At 40.2% G+C, this 14,689-nt stretch overlaps 1 protein-coding gene across 2 annotated transcripts in view; it reads left to right on the forward strand.

Moving 5' to 3' along the window:
- The first annotated feature begins 13,244 nt into the window (after nucleotides 1–13,244).
- FBXL4 (F-box and leucine rich repeat protein 4) overlaps nucleotides 13,245–14,689 on the forward strand; it is an 85,158-nt gene continuing 83,713 nt past the window's right edge. For both annotated transcript variants that reach the window (XM_026511766.4, XM_057311173.1), the window contains exon 1: nucleotides 13,245–13,403. The gene's annotated coding sequence lies outside the window, so the exon portion shown is untranslated. The remainder of the gene's footprint in view (nucleotides 13,404–14,689) is intronic.

Raw genomic sequence — 14,689 nt, forward strand, 5'->3', positions numbered from 1 at the left:
ACCATGCTACACTGTATTATCTACTCTGAAAGTACAAGACTGACTACAGAATCTTTCCAGATTTTCATTTTTTCCCCTAATCTTTTACCTTTGCTCCACCCACCCTTAATCCTACAGCAATTATTAGACCCCTTTTTAGTCTTTCCCAAAGCAGGTAGTTTGGTTTTCACAGAAACAAAAACCCTTTTTCCTTTTACGCTTATCATTACTTTTGTCTTAAAATATTTATTTTAATTGCGTAATTGCGACTAAGGCTCATAAGCAGATTTGGAAACAAACATCTTGCCTCTTGGTAAGCAAGCAACCCATCTGGAAGGAGTAGGAGTACAAGGGAGGGTTAGGATGTGTCTTACTGGCTCAGCATCCAGGGTGTCCTGCAAATCAGTCCATAGATTTTGGAGACGACATTGAGAGCTAGGATTAATGAAGCATTTCTGTTAAGAGGAAGTCAGTTAAGAAAATTTCTGTTTTATTTTGTGGTAGTCCCGACAGTTTAATTTTGCTTTTGTTTCACTTGCCAGAGGACACATATCTAGAAAAATGTTTCTACGGCCAATATCAAAGAAATTATTGCTTATGTTTTCTTCTAAGAATTTTATGGTTTCAGGTCTCACATTTAGATCTTTAATCCATTTTGAGGCATTTTTTTGTGTATGGTGTATGTAAGAAAGTGGTCCAGTTTTATTCTTTTGCATGTAGCTGTCCAGTTTTTCCAAAGAAGACATTCAGATGGCCAACAGACACATGAAAAGATGTTCAACATCACACATCACCAGGAAAGTGCAAATCAAAACCACAATGAGGTATCATCTCACACCTGTCAGAATGGCTAAAATCAACAACACAAGAAAGAACAGGTGTTGGTAAGGATGTGGAGAAAAAAGAACCTTTATGAACTGGTGGTGGAAAGACAAGCCAGTGCAGCCAGCATGGAAAACAGTATGGACGTTCCTCAGAAAATCAAAAATAGAATTACCATATATTCCAGTAATTCCACAACTGGGTATTTACCCAAAGGAAACAAAAACACAAATTTGAAAAGATATATGCACCCCTATGTTTATTGTAGCATTATTTAGCCAAAATATGGAAGCAAACCAAGTGTCCATCCACAGATGACCGGATAAAGAAGATGTAGTATATATACAATGGAATATTACTCAGCCATAAAAAAGAATGAAATCTTGCCATTTGCAACAACATGGATGGAACTAGAGAGTATAACGCTAAGTGAAATAAGACAGTCAGAGGAAGACAAATACCATATGATCTCACTCATATGTGGAATTTAAGAAATAAAACAAATGGATAAAGAAAAAAAGAGACAAAAAGCCAGACTCTTAAATATAGAGAACAAATTGGTGGTTGCCAGAGGGGAGGTCGGGGGGGGGGGATGGGTGAAATAGGTGAAGAGGATTAAGAGTACACTTATTATGAAAAGCACTGAGTAATGTATAGAATTGTTGAATCACCATATTGTGCAACTGAAACTAATATAACACTGTATATTAATTATACTTGAATAAAAAAAAAGATAGAACTGTTTTCTCTCAGTTTCTAATGTCTTGCTATCATGCCCAGGGCTTTAAGACTGTGTCATTTTCCTAAATTATTATGTCACTCACCTGATCAAAACTGCGCAGCCATTTCTGCACTGCCACAAAACAAAGTCCCAAGTCCAGCATAAAACCTAATTCTCAGCATGGCATTTAAAGTCCTCAGTGATTTATCCCAAGCCACCACTTTAAATACTTGTATCCTTCCCATGCTCCAGGTATATTAATCTATATTGAATTTGAATTCTGAAAACCTGCAATAAAGTTTACTAATAATTCTCCTAAGCAGAGTCCAGACTTTGTGTTAATCCTCTGCCTCCCTCTTCATTTAAGAAACCACAACAGTTACAAAAGGTATAGGAGAGGGAAAGACAGGGGGGCAACAGTGTTTGTTCTATGAGCTCTCTAGGGCGCTGGGCAGATTATACTTTCCAACTATGAACTCTGCCGCCATATTGTGATGAAGTCAAACAAGCTTTTTTGCAGAGAGACCACAATGAGAAGCGCAGGTGGAGAGGAACGCTCCAGCCAACAGCCAGTGTTAACCGCAAGGTGTGTGAGAGAATGAGCCTTCAGATGACCCAGTCCTCTGCTTTCAAGCCTTCCAGCTGAGGCCCGGACAGTATAGAGCAGAGGCAAGCTGAGGCCACTGTGTTGTCAAAAACCTGACCCACAGAATCTGTGAACGTAATAGCTATTTTTCTCCATGAGGGTTTAGAGTCACTTGCTCTATAGTTATAGTAAGTGGAATAGGCCCTTTGGGTAAATAAGTAAATAAACAGTATGTTTGGGGGTTCCCTTCCAGAATTTTGAGTTAGAATGGTTGAAGAAACCAGCCCTTCCATTTCAGGGTTATTTGCTCAATGTCATCCCAAACTCCCCTTTACCACGGGGCTTCAACTGGAGTATGAAGTGATTCTTGGCGCCTGGACCTGCACCTCAGCTGACAGATGCTCACCCAGTGGCCTCTTTGGCTTTGCCGGCCATCCTGTCTGTGCACCGGGCCTGCCACATGGTTGCCAGCATTGTATTATCAGATGATTCTCCCTAGGCCCCCGTGAATGTTTACGGTGGTCGTTAATGCCATCCTCGGTCGTCTTTGGCAATTCCAAGCAGTGGAATTATTGTGTATGTTTTCCCTGGGAAATCACTTTCTGCTTTAGAATTTCTTCACATATCAATCTGTATTCAAAAACAGTTTTTCACAACATTGATGAAAAAGAGGTAAGATTGTCACAAAGTGTGTTGGGTAGAAACAAGTAGGAGATACTTTGATACTCTTTGCAACTCTCTCTCATCACCAATCCCAAAACACTTTCTGCCTTTTTTTTTCCCCTGCAGGCTTTTTTCCATGTTGTTGCCTTTGCCTGGAAATCCCTCGAATTGTTATCTTTTTAGCTCAGTAAAACATGCCAACTCCTTCAAGCAGCCGTGCGTAGTGACAGTTTTATCCAACTTCATGCTCACACAGAATTTTGTTTATAATGCTTTTGAGCTCTCCTCTTGTGATTAAGGTATTTGTACACATGGGTATTTGTATGCCTAGATAGTGAGGTCCTTGTTCGTTTTTATTTCCTCCACAACATTTAGCAAAGTGCCTTTCATCTGATAGATCCTCAATATGAGATTATTGGTTAATTTCTAAATGAACGGGAACAGCAAAATATTAGAATAAAGCTATATTATAATAGTGAAAAGCTTCAGAAAGTTAAAACTGATTAAAGGTCTCAACTTGAGTCCAGGGTGTATGCGTGTGTGTACATTTATACGTAAATATATATATACACACATGTGTGGTATACATTTGTATCTCATTTCCTTCAGCATTTCTATAAATTATTGTTGGCATTACTTGGGTTTACTTTTGTACGTAAACTCGGAAAATGCACTGAGAGAACTAAGGGATTTTATTGATGGCAAACTATCACATACACCTAGTATTTTATCTGTATAGTTAGTGGAAGTGTACCTTAATTATCCAGTTCTGATTAAGAATTAATAAACCCTACAGTGACTGATGTGAAAATCTGAACATGGGAAGTGACAGAAAATATGAGAAGAAGGAGCAAGGAAGACATTTCAGTGTTTCAACATAGCTTTTACTTTAAGTTAAAAATGTGGTAGCATATTTCCATTTCAAAATATTTCCGGGGCACCTGGGTGGCACAGCGGTTAGGCACCTGCCTTCGGCTCAGGGCGTGATCCTGGCGTTCCGGGATCGAGCCCCACATCAGGCTCCTCCGCTATGAGCCTGCTTCTTCCTCTCCCACTCCTCCTGCTTGTGTTCCCTCTCTCGCCGGCTGTCTCTATCTCTGTCAAATAAATAAATAAAATCTTTAAAAAAAAAAAAAATATTTCCTCAATACATTGAATAGCTTGTATTTTAGAAGTGAGATAAACGACATAAAATAATTGTTTAGATGACAAGTACACATGAATGAATTATTTCTTACTGATAATACGATATACATCTTCCATTCAAAGATATTAATATTAATCCTTTCATTATGCAAGATTTTTTCCCAGCTACAGCATTCCATTTAACATACCCATCTATTTCCATATGAACAGGGATCTGTGCTAATTTTACACTAATTCTTAAGATGAATAATTGAGATATTGGATGCAATGCCTCAAAAAATTGAATCTTGTTTGGTGTTTGAAGTAACAAGTCCTGAGCCATGAGTTAATCAAGAAAACTATACATAGGTCTTCATTAACATACTAAGAATCAGGCTACCAATAAAGAAATCACTGAACATGCACATTTAATGGTGTAAAATTCAATCACACTTAACTTAGCCTGAAAATACCAGTATCTTAATAATTCCTTGTATTTATATAGACTGGAACCTTTCCTGTGGAGAGAGCAAAGTTCTTTTGCATATCTTCTTTGATTAACCACATTTAAGAGGAGATGCCATTATCCACACTTGACAAAATATCAAAAAGGTGAAGTAACTCAGCCAAGGTCATGCTGCCAGAGAGAAATCTAAATCAGCTCTAGACGTCTTGGCTGCAATTAGCACTCTCCTGAAGCTAGAAATAAACAGGACAAAATATATTTCTATACTTGGACACTTCCAAGATATTATAAGGCTCCGTTGGTCTCACCAAACTCTGCCTCCCTCCCAGAGCTGTACATAGTGAATGAGGAAGTAGGAAAAGAGATAAAGATGGTACCTGATGGGAGTTTTTGATTCTGGAAAAGGAATTAACTGGAAACCAGAGCTTTATCTATGTGTCCAACTATTGTGAGCTGTGGCTTGGTCATAAACATTTTATGGTATGGTTCAAGGGTTGCTGTAACATGATCCTTCAGGCACAAAGCACCCATAGTAACATGGACTGCTCTGAAAATGCTAAAGGACAAAGGCTGCTGTGGAAGTGGTTCTGGGGAGCCCCAGGTGCCGGTTAATAACGGAATGAGTAGTAGAAGAAGTTTGAAGGGGAGGTGAAATTGATAGAGTCATCTTAGTCTCTTGATATGACCCTAATCCTTCCTCGGATCTAATTTTGAGGTTTGGTTGGTACTCGTATCGAGGTAGAGATTGCCAGATAATGAAGAAAGAAAGACAGAAAAGGGGGGAAAAAAAAAGACCAAAGACGCAAGCATGGACTAGAAGTTAGGGTTGATACTGATTCTGAATCAGAAAATAAAAGGCATATCTGCCCTCATTCCTCTGTCCTATGACACTGGCAGTGAAACCCATTTGTTATACGGGACTAGATGTTCTTTAGAAATCCTTCTAGTTATAACATTATCTTATCCTGCTTAAGTAAAGAGCTTTAAAAAATTATAGAATGATAAAATTTATTTCCCACATGCTATATTCTATTAATTGCCCTCCCTGAATGCACGGAAGTGTGGATTTTTTTCTTAAGAGATAACTTAAAGCAAGTAAAGTCCTACAAAGTCATCTCAACAGCAACAGGTAAAAAGGCAAGATGTCCTCTATTTAGATATGTCAACAGCAAAGCTCACAGAGAACGTGAACTGACTGATTTAACGCGTTTCCGGAAGACGAAGGTATATTAGAGTACTGAAGAAAACAAGGCTGAGAAAACTTTGCCCATAAATCAGCAATTACTGGTAGTTAGTCAATATCACAGGTTTGATAAAGTGCCAGAGCCCACTAATGGTATGAGAACATTAAGTCTTTGGTCACAAAGTCACAGCAAGACCTTGCTCAGATTTACTTTGGAGCTGTCTGGGCTTGGAGCTGTTGCTGTGAATAACAAATCTGATGTTTTTCGTATGCCCTCATTTCCCTGCTGCACTTGAGCTGGGTGGGAACACAGGCAGGATGCAGCAGAGCAGCGGCTGGAGATGTGACGTTACTGGTGGAGAACTTTGACGTATAGAAAGTTAAACTGGTCAAGCTCATGCCGTGTTGGCATATGCCAGAATTGTGTCCCCCAAACTGTTCTGATATTGGCTGCTGGCTTTCTCAATTACTTTGCAAGATGGGCTCGCCACAGTCTTCTGAGACTGAAGAGATGCCCACTTACGCCAACACTTCATAGATTTTTCTCTTGTACCTGCCTTTGCAGTAAAACAGAAAGAGAATATGGATTACCTGTTCCTATTCCCGAGGAAATCTAAAACCATCTAAAGGGATCAACACAAACGTTTAACAAGATTCTATCCATTTTCTGTATTTGAGTCTCCGGTTGAAGTTGAGGTATTGTTTTGTAACATTAGTACCTGGTCATGGTAAGTCTTCACAGTTCAGATATAATACTCTGCAGGCGAAGTGGCCTAAAGGTTTCTACTGAAAGTGGGGTGCAGGGTTCAGGAACATCTGGATCATCTAGGAGCCTGTTATAAGTTCAGAACTCGGGTTCCACCCACAATGAGAATCATATTTGAACATGATTCCTAGGAGATTCATGTGCCCATTAAAGGGTTTTTTTTTTTAACTGGATACATTGGACATGTAGCATCGTGTGAGTTTAAGGCGTACAACATGTTGCTTTGACACATTTATATATTGTAATATCATGGCCAATGTAGCAATCATAATTACGGCATAACATTATTATCTATATTCATGATACTGAGCATTAGATCTCTATGGTTTCTTTACTACCTATTACAAGTTTGCACCCTTAAACACCAGCATTTTAATCCTTCCCACCCCATCCCCTGGTAACCAATATTTTATTCTTTTTTTTTTTTTGCAGGTTTAACTTTTAAAAATTTCACATATAAGTGAGATCATACAGTACTTGTCTTTTTCTGTCTGACTTATCTCACTAAGCATAATGTGCTTGAGGTCCTTTCATGTTGTCACAAATGAAAGAATACCTTCCTTTCTCAGGGCTGAATAATATTCCATTGAACCTTAAAGTTTTCGAAGTATTGGCCTACAGGACTTCTACCATCTTAACCTAAATCGTATTTGTCAGGTATTCCACGTAAAAGAATGCCTGCCTGGATTCCTGTCTGTAGGTGGGGGCACAGACAACACTGGAATAGAAAAAAACACCAAACACAATTTGTATGTGAACTCCAACTCTCAGTCTAAACGAACATCAATTATTAGTGGAAGAATAAAATACTAACATTGCCCATAGAAATATTAAGGGGGCTCCTCCTATCCTCGAAATATGACCTTTAAAGAAAGGAGCTCAAAGACCCACTCTCTTGAATCTCAACTACTTGTGTTGGTTCTCTGAAGAGGTACTTTTGAGTGATTGCATTAAGTTTGTTTTCCAGCTTCACTAAAGGCTATGGGAAAATATTCACTATTAGGGAAATAGGACATACAAATATGACATTAGCTCAAGACGTTTTATCCTATAAAATAGTCCAACACTGTATGAATAGCAATCTACTTAGTAAATAGTAAATAAAGTGCCCAGTTCCATAACAGATCAATCCTAGCTGACCATCGTTAAATCTTTTCTGGCCCATCTCCAAGTTGTTTGGGCTGTGCTGGCAGCCAGAGGCGTTCTCAGGGGGCAGGAGGCCAGGAGGCGGGCGGAAGGGGGAACGCTGCCAGCAGGCCATCCTGGTTTCTCACCCTCTTCTCTTAGTGACTTGCTTTATAAGTCTTTGATTTGGAGGAAAAGACCCCTACTCGAAAGCAATCAAATCTCTCACCATTAAAGGCTGAAATGATAAGCAGGAAAAAAAAATAGCTAGAGAATAGTATATAATAGGGAGCTTTATCTTCCGTAACATTCTGAGAAATGTATTAAAGAAAAGTCAATTTCCCCTCAAAATTCTGGAAACTTTCTACCAGTTTATAACCGGGGGGGGGGGGGGGGAACAAGTCTATTAGTAAATTTCTTTTCTGTATTTCTTCTTAAATGACTTTGAAATAGAGGGATTTTCCCCAATAAGGCACTGAGGAATTGATCTAAGAAACAGAGTATCTCAAAGAATGATATTTATTTTTTTTAAAGATTCTATTTATTTATTCGAGAGAGAGAGAGTGAGACAAATGTGGGTTGGGGGGGGAGGAAGAGGAAAAGGAGACTCCCCACTGAGCAGGGAGCCTAACATGGGACTGGAACCCAGGACCCTGGGATCATGACTCGAGCCGAAGGCAGCCACTTAACCGACTGAGCCATCCAGGCACTCCTCAAAGAAGGATATGTAAAGCTGCGCTTTTATGGAGCTTTCTGCCAGATTACCTTTGTTCTTTCACATAATATCCATGAGAGATGCAGGATGGCTGGTTGAAAGAAGTGCATCAGCAAAGTGTACTGGGTTTGGGGGATGCTTTATAATAAAGTTTCAGCAATTGTAAAGATTTCATTTTAAATTATGCTTAATATATTATTCTTGAGTCATTGTCTTCACTGTTTACATTTCATTACTCATATTAACTAGATGGGGAACATATTTATGGCTCAATAGCAAAAATAGGATGTACTTGTTTGTATTCCAAAGGATTTGGGTTACCCAGAAAATGGTATTTTCAATTTTTTGTTTTAAATACACTGATTATATTATAATAGGGAAGGGACACTCACAGTTGTGTCAGGGCACAAATAAATAGGTGAATGATGAGTGTTTATCTGGATAATCCAGTCCCTTCGAATCTTCCATTGAAGACTGAATTATATGGAACATCCATATTGAAACTCTCAGGTATTTGTTTTACCTGTATGGACAGAAAACCTTTGCTTTTTTTCTGTTGATTGCCATGTCACTCTGTGAATAGACCACAGCGTTCTGTCTAACGCAAATACACAGGAACTCTTTCAAAAGCATCTTCGCTTAAAAAAAGAAAAAGTAGGAAGAAGAGAGATTGTAGTCTCAATTGGCCTTACCTGAGACCCTGCCCACGAGCGTCATTTTCGTGGCTGCGTTTTCCATCCTCATAGAACCATAGGCAGGAAGTTACTTCAGGAAGAGCTCTGTTTTATCCTCTGTATCTAGGCGGTCTTTCTCCTACATTATTCTCAACCATCCACAATGTTGTTGTTGTCATTTTAAGGTTTATTTATTTATTTGAGAGAGAGAGAGAGAGAGAGAGAGAGAGAGAAAATGAGTGCACAAGCAGGGAGAGGGGCAGAGAGAGAGGGAGAAGCAGACTCCCCAGTGAGCGGGGAGCCTATCTCAGGGCTTGATCCCAGGACCCTGGGATAATGACCTAAGTCAAAGGCAGCCGCTTAACTGACTGAGCCACTCAGGCTCCAACCACCAACAATGTTTCATTAATGCTTAGTTATGATCCACGCTACAGGAAAAGGAATAATACAAGGCAAAAGAGCAAAGACAGTATGAGTTAGACAAGTTTTTACTTTTAAAATATATTTTAAAAATACTTTTGAAAGTATTTCAAGATATCCCTTCTAGGCCTGTGTAAATTGAGTCTAAAATTTTTTCAGATTATTTTAAACCATCTTGCTGATTTGTAGTTAGTGTTCACTCATCAAACATATTAGAAGTTCATTGAAACTGCAAATTGGGAGATCTAACTCAAGTTCTGGTTTGCCAGCAACTTGCCATAAGTCTTTGGATAAATTACTTACCTTTCAGGCTTTTCTCTCTCCTCTGGTGACAATTGAAAGGATGAGACTAGAATGGATGTGAAAGTTCTATTGTGACATTTGTGTTGGAAAAGATTCAATTTCTTATCTTTCACATGTTTTAATAAATATTAATAATATTCATGCATTTGCATATTACTTTATAGCTCACAAAGTGCTTTCACATATATGAGCTCTTTTAAATCCCTCCAGTGCCTGCGAGTGAGGCACATTTCATAGAAGTGGGAACAAGTTCAGAGAAGTTGTAACTTATCCAAGATCACAGAGTTACTTGCAGAGCAGAGCTGGATAGACGGGGCTTCGTACTCCCAAGTTCGATTTTCTTCTACTCTATTCAGGGTACTTCAAGGTTATGGTAATAGGACTAGTTAAGTTTCATAAAGTAACGTGGTATTGTTAAAAAAGGATCCTCTGGATATAAAGTCAGAGAACCAGGTGTCATTGAGAGTCTGACCATACGATTTGGAGAAGTCAATCTCTCTGAGCCTTAGCTTCCTCATCAGTAATGCAGGGGTTTGGACTACATGACTTTTGGGCGGACTTCTTGCTTAAAATTCTTCTTTTTTTATAGGGCTGTGACTGTTTCTAGATGAATATTGTGATAGATTAATATTAAAATAAAACTTGTCATAGACTCTAAGAGGCTAAAAAACGTACGCCAAGAGATCACTCCTATTGGCTATTATTCATGCTCTTTGGCTACTGGCATATTAAAAACCTTGGACTAATATTATTGACAGAAAGCCACTTTTCAACAAACTAGTTAAGTGAAAATTTCACAAGGAGGTAAATTATTTTGGCTGAGTTATACAGAAAATGGATAGCATTGCATTTTCTGAGAGATCTTGACTTGACAGAAGACTTTACTTGGTAACCAATGATAGCAAACCTAAGGGAACTCATGGTGAAGACATTTTTGGTCCTCTCTGCAGTGTGCGGAATGATGCTGTCTGCGCTTCTCTGATATAGTGTCTTATTGTCATGCGTACTCCTCACCCTGAAAGTTTATAATTGGTACGCATTTCATTTTAAGATAAAGACGAATCACTTGAAAACAGTGGAGGGTATGATTGTGAGTGTTTTAAGAGTTAGAGACAAAGAAGAGTTTTGAATCTGCTGCTTCTTTGCCCGCCTCCCCATCTGAGTAGAACATTGTAACTTTTGAAGCGAACATAGAATGGATCACAACCAGCTTGCTGAGCTGGTTCTTTACGCACAATTAAGCTTTGTTGGGACTTTCTTTATTTGTAATAGTGCTGTTACGGCGTGGGATGCTATTCAGCTCCAAACAACATTCCATTTAATAACTAGGCATTAGTTCACCCATTAAATCAGCGCCACCACTAACTGATAAGTATCGCCCTTTTCCTTGGCCCCACTTGGCTCTTCTGCTCAGCAAATGAAGCATGGCAATGTTATGGCGCTTGAGAAGGATGGAGGGAGGGTAGATTGAGCAATGATGACCAAAATTCCTTCTAGTCACAGAAATGTAACTTTGCCCTAGTCTTTCCCTTTCCTTAAATATAAACTTAACATACTTTCCAAGCAGTGCTTTAAGTGCCCTTAAAAACAAAACTAAACCAAAACACAAAACAAAACAAATAATAGCACCAACTACTATATCTCTTATACACAAGAAGATGAAAATTTATGGGGGGGGGCATGCAAAAGATATGCAACAAAAGATATGAATAAGAATGTTCATAACAGCATTGCTTGTAATAATAAAAAGAAAAAACAGCTCAATGTCCATCAGGAGTAGAATAAATAAGTGATGGTATATTTATACAGTAGAAACTCAAGAAACTACCACTCTACTCAACAACATGAATAGCTCTCATAGACCTAATGTTGAGAGAAGGAAGCCAGACCATAATGTATGAATCCAACTACATAAAGGTAAGAACCATTCTGATATTAGAAGTCAGGAAAATGGTTACCTTTGGGGAGGAGTGAAGGATAGAGTTTTAAGAAAACAGTGGGGGGCTTCCGAGTGCTAGTAATTGTCTATTTTTTGATCTGAGTGGTGAATACATGGGTGTGTTCACTTTTCATCAAACTCTACATTCATATTTTGTGTCCTTTTCTGGGTATATTTTATACCTTAATGAAAATTTTATTTCAAAAATTAGAAATGAGAAACTGTTTTAGTTAGACTGGGTCTGAGTGCCCTAAAGGCATCAACTCAATTAAGTCTCACTGGCAATCACAAAAGAGCAGGTTTTATTTACTCGTTAATAAATTAATTTATTTGTAGTTCAGTTTTGATTTTTGAATAGACTTGAGATTTGCAGAAAAGTTGCAATGCTGGTACAGAAGGTTCTACATACCACTCATCCATTTGCCCTTCATCTGTTAACATCATATATTATAATAGCACACTTGCTACGACTAAGAAACCAACATTAGTACATTACTGTGAACTAAATTCCATTCCTATGTCACTAGTTTCCCCACTAACATCCATTTCATGTTTTAGGATCCCACTTAAAATACCATGTTACATTTAGTGGTCCTATCACCCAAGTCCCCATCTGGTCTGTGACAATTTCTCAGTTTTTCCTTGTTTGTTTTGTTATATTTTTTTCCATTAACTAGACAGTTCTCAGGTATTTTGTAGGTTTTTCTGGGTTTTCTAATGTTGTCTCAAGGTCAGACTGGGTTTATGGGTTTTAAGGAAACCCATAATTACAGAGATGAAGAGCCTTTCTCATCACACCATATCAGGGTACATGCTATCAACTTGGTTTATCACCGATGGTGTTAACTTTCATCTGGCCAAGGTAGTGTTCACCAGGTTTCTCCGCAATAAAGCTACTTTTTCCTCCCTTCCGTATTCTTTGGAAACAAGTCACTAAGCTGCCCACACTCAAGGGAGATTGGGGATTAAAATTCAAGTCCTTTTTAAAATGTCCAGTTTTGCATACAATTTATACTGCACATCATGTTCTTTTTAAAAATGTCCAGTTTTTCATACAATTTTTATCGCACATCATATATCAGTTCAGTTCATATATATACTTTATAAATAAATACCTTCATTATTTTGCCTCTTTAGGGACAAATATATAGCAAGTAACGTGTTAACATCTCTTCATGATTCTGTTTTTTCATCTTAATGGAAATCTTGTAACGAGATCAGTATAATGCAAACTTTAAAAAGTTGATATTGTATCTACTGAAAATAAAAGTAACTGAGTAAGAGAGACGTGAGACCATCTTGTTCATGAGAGGTCATGATCAAGGTTTCCAAATGTGAGGGAAATGAGCTTGTAGGATGGATTTGTATCTGGGGCAGAAGAGGTTTGCAAACTTGGTGAATTATGCCTCTAGAGCACCTATAATTTATTTTCCACTTTTGCTCTAAGGACCTTACCACCCATAATCCCTACGCATTACCTGACCCACAAACTCTGGACTGCAAAAGCTCTAGCAGGACTACGCTACAGATGGCAGGCTGGTGCGAGGAACGGATTACCTTCGCAGTGGATTTCAACCACTGCCTGCTGGGTAGTAACTGGGCAATTTATAGGTACGACTGGGGCCAGGAAGTCAGTAGGAAGCTCCTCCCTCGGCCTCGGAGAGGGCGGTCCAGATGCCGCGCAGGGCGCCGGCGGGAACGGCGCCCCGCCTCCCCTCTGGCCCCGCCCCTCCCCTGGCTCGGCCCCGCCCCTCCTCGCGGTCTTTGCGTCTTCCTTCCGGGTCGCGCTGGGCCGGCCTGGCCGCTGCCGCGCCGGAGCGCGGGACTCTAGGAGCCGCCCCCCGCGGCCGCGTCTCCCGGTGCCGCCTGGGTCGCTGGTGAACCCCACGGCGTGCACCTCTCCCGGACCCTGCAGGGTACGGCCCTTCCTTTACTTTTTCCTCCTGCGGGTCTCCGTCTTCCTCTTTCAGCGCTGGGGCGGGGCCGGGCCACGGCGGAGCGCCGTGCTTGGGGAGCCTGGGCGCTGGGCAGAGGTCCCCACCGGTCGCCCCTCCCCCGAAGCCCGCGCCGCGCTTGCGGAGCTTGCTGGGCACCTGTGAGAGGTTTACGTGCCTTGGGTGCTGCTTCTCTGCCCCACCCTGTCTGCACGGCGTGAGACGTATCTGTCTGCCCCACCCTGCCCAGGGTTGTTTACACCGCGGTGTCAGCGGGCCGTGCTGACCCTGCAGTCCTGCGTCGGCCACCTGCCCGCCTGTGTACTTGTTGCTCCTGTGCGTGTTGCCTTGGTTTCCCTCTGGCATCGATGGTTTTTGACTAACAAGGCCCATGTCTTCAGGACTGCCACAAGATACCCGCAGCAACCTTGTTGCAATGTTTAGGGGTGTCCTTAGAGTGTAGTGCTGATGGTGACCATCCACTTGGCCTCCTTGTCAGCATGCTTACAGTGGGAGTGGTTTTGGATTGACTTGATGGTTCCCAAATGCTTATTGCCACATAGCCTCGGGATGCAGTCACTAATTGAAATATACGAATAAATAGAAAGTCAAAGTGATATAAACCCGTGGGCAGAGTCAGGTCGCGGCGTTGACGAGATCCCATGTTTGGCGTTCTGCCCTGGAGGATTCACACCAGGTGTGGTGATCTTGTTTGTTCCAATTTGTTTGAGTCCACAAACTGCCTTTACTGCCTCCTGGAGTGCAGTCCTTGGTTTCAGGCACATTTTATCCTGAAAAAGCTCACTTAATGCCTCTCTAGTTCTGTACTACATGTTATACCTGTTGGTTAAGTAAAGGGAGATTTTCTTAATACATCAGCTATCCTAGTGTTCTTTATTAGATACTAAGTTACTGGAGGAAAGAGACAGCGTGCTTGTCTTCCTAGGGGCCATGTGCATCACCCTATGGTAGGCACTCTCTAATTACTCATTGAATTGGATTCTTTTCATACCTCTTTTTTGAGTGTCAGCTTTTTTAACTGTCTCAGATTTTGGCTTTTCTGAACCCTGCGATTTCCTGCGCTTCTCTTCTGTTACTGACTTGAAAATCAGAGAGGTCATCTCAATGTAAAATGGTTAATTTCTTCTTTATAATGCTGTGATCAAGTAATGCAATTATAGTACTCCGTACACGGCATCTTAAAATATTGTTAACTGCTGTCTTTTATTTTCAGATATGGTCAGTTAGCAAAAACTGCCCCTTTGTTC

This window comes from Ursus arctos, unplaced genomic scaffold (genome assembly GCF_023065955.2).
Source record: "Ursus arctos isolate Adak ecotype North America unplaced genomic scaffold, UrsArc2.0 scaffold_13, whole genome shotgun sequence".
In the NCBI taxonomy this organism is placed as follows: Eukaryota; Metazoa; Chordata; class Mammalia; order Carnivora; family Ursidae; genus Ursus; species Ursus arctos.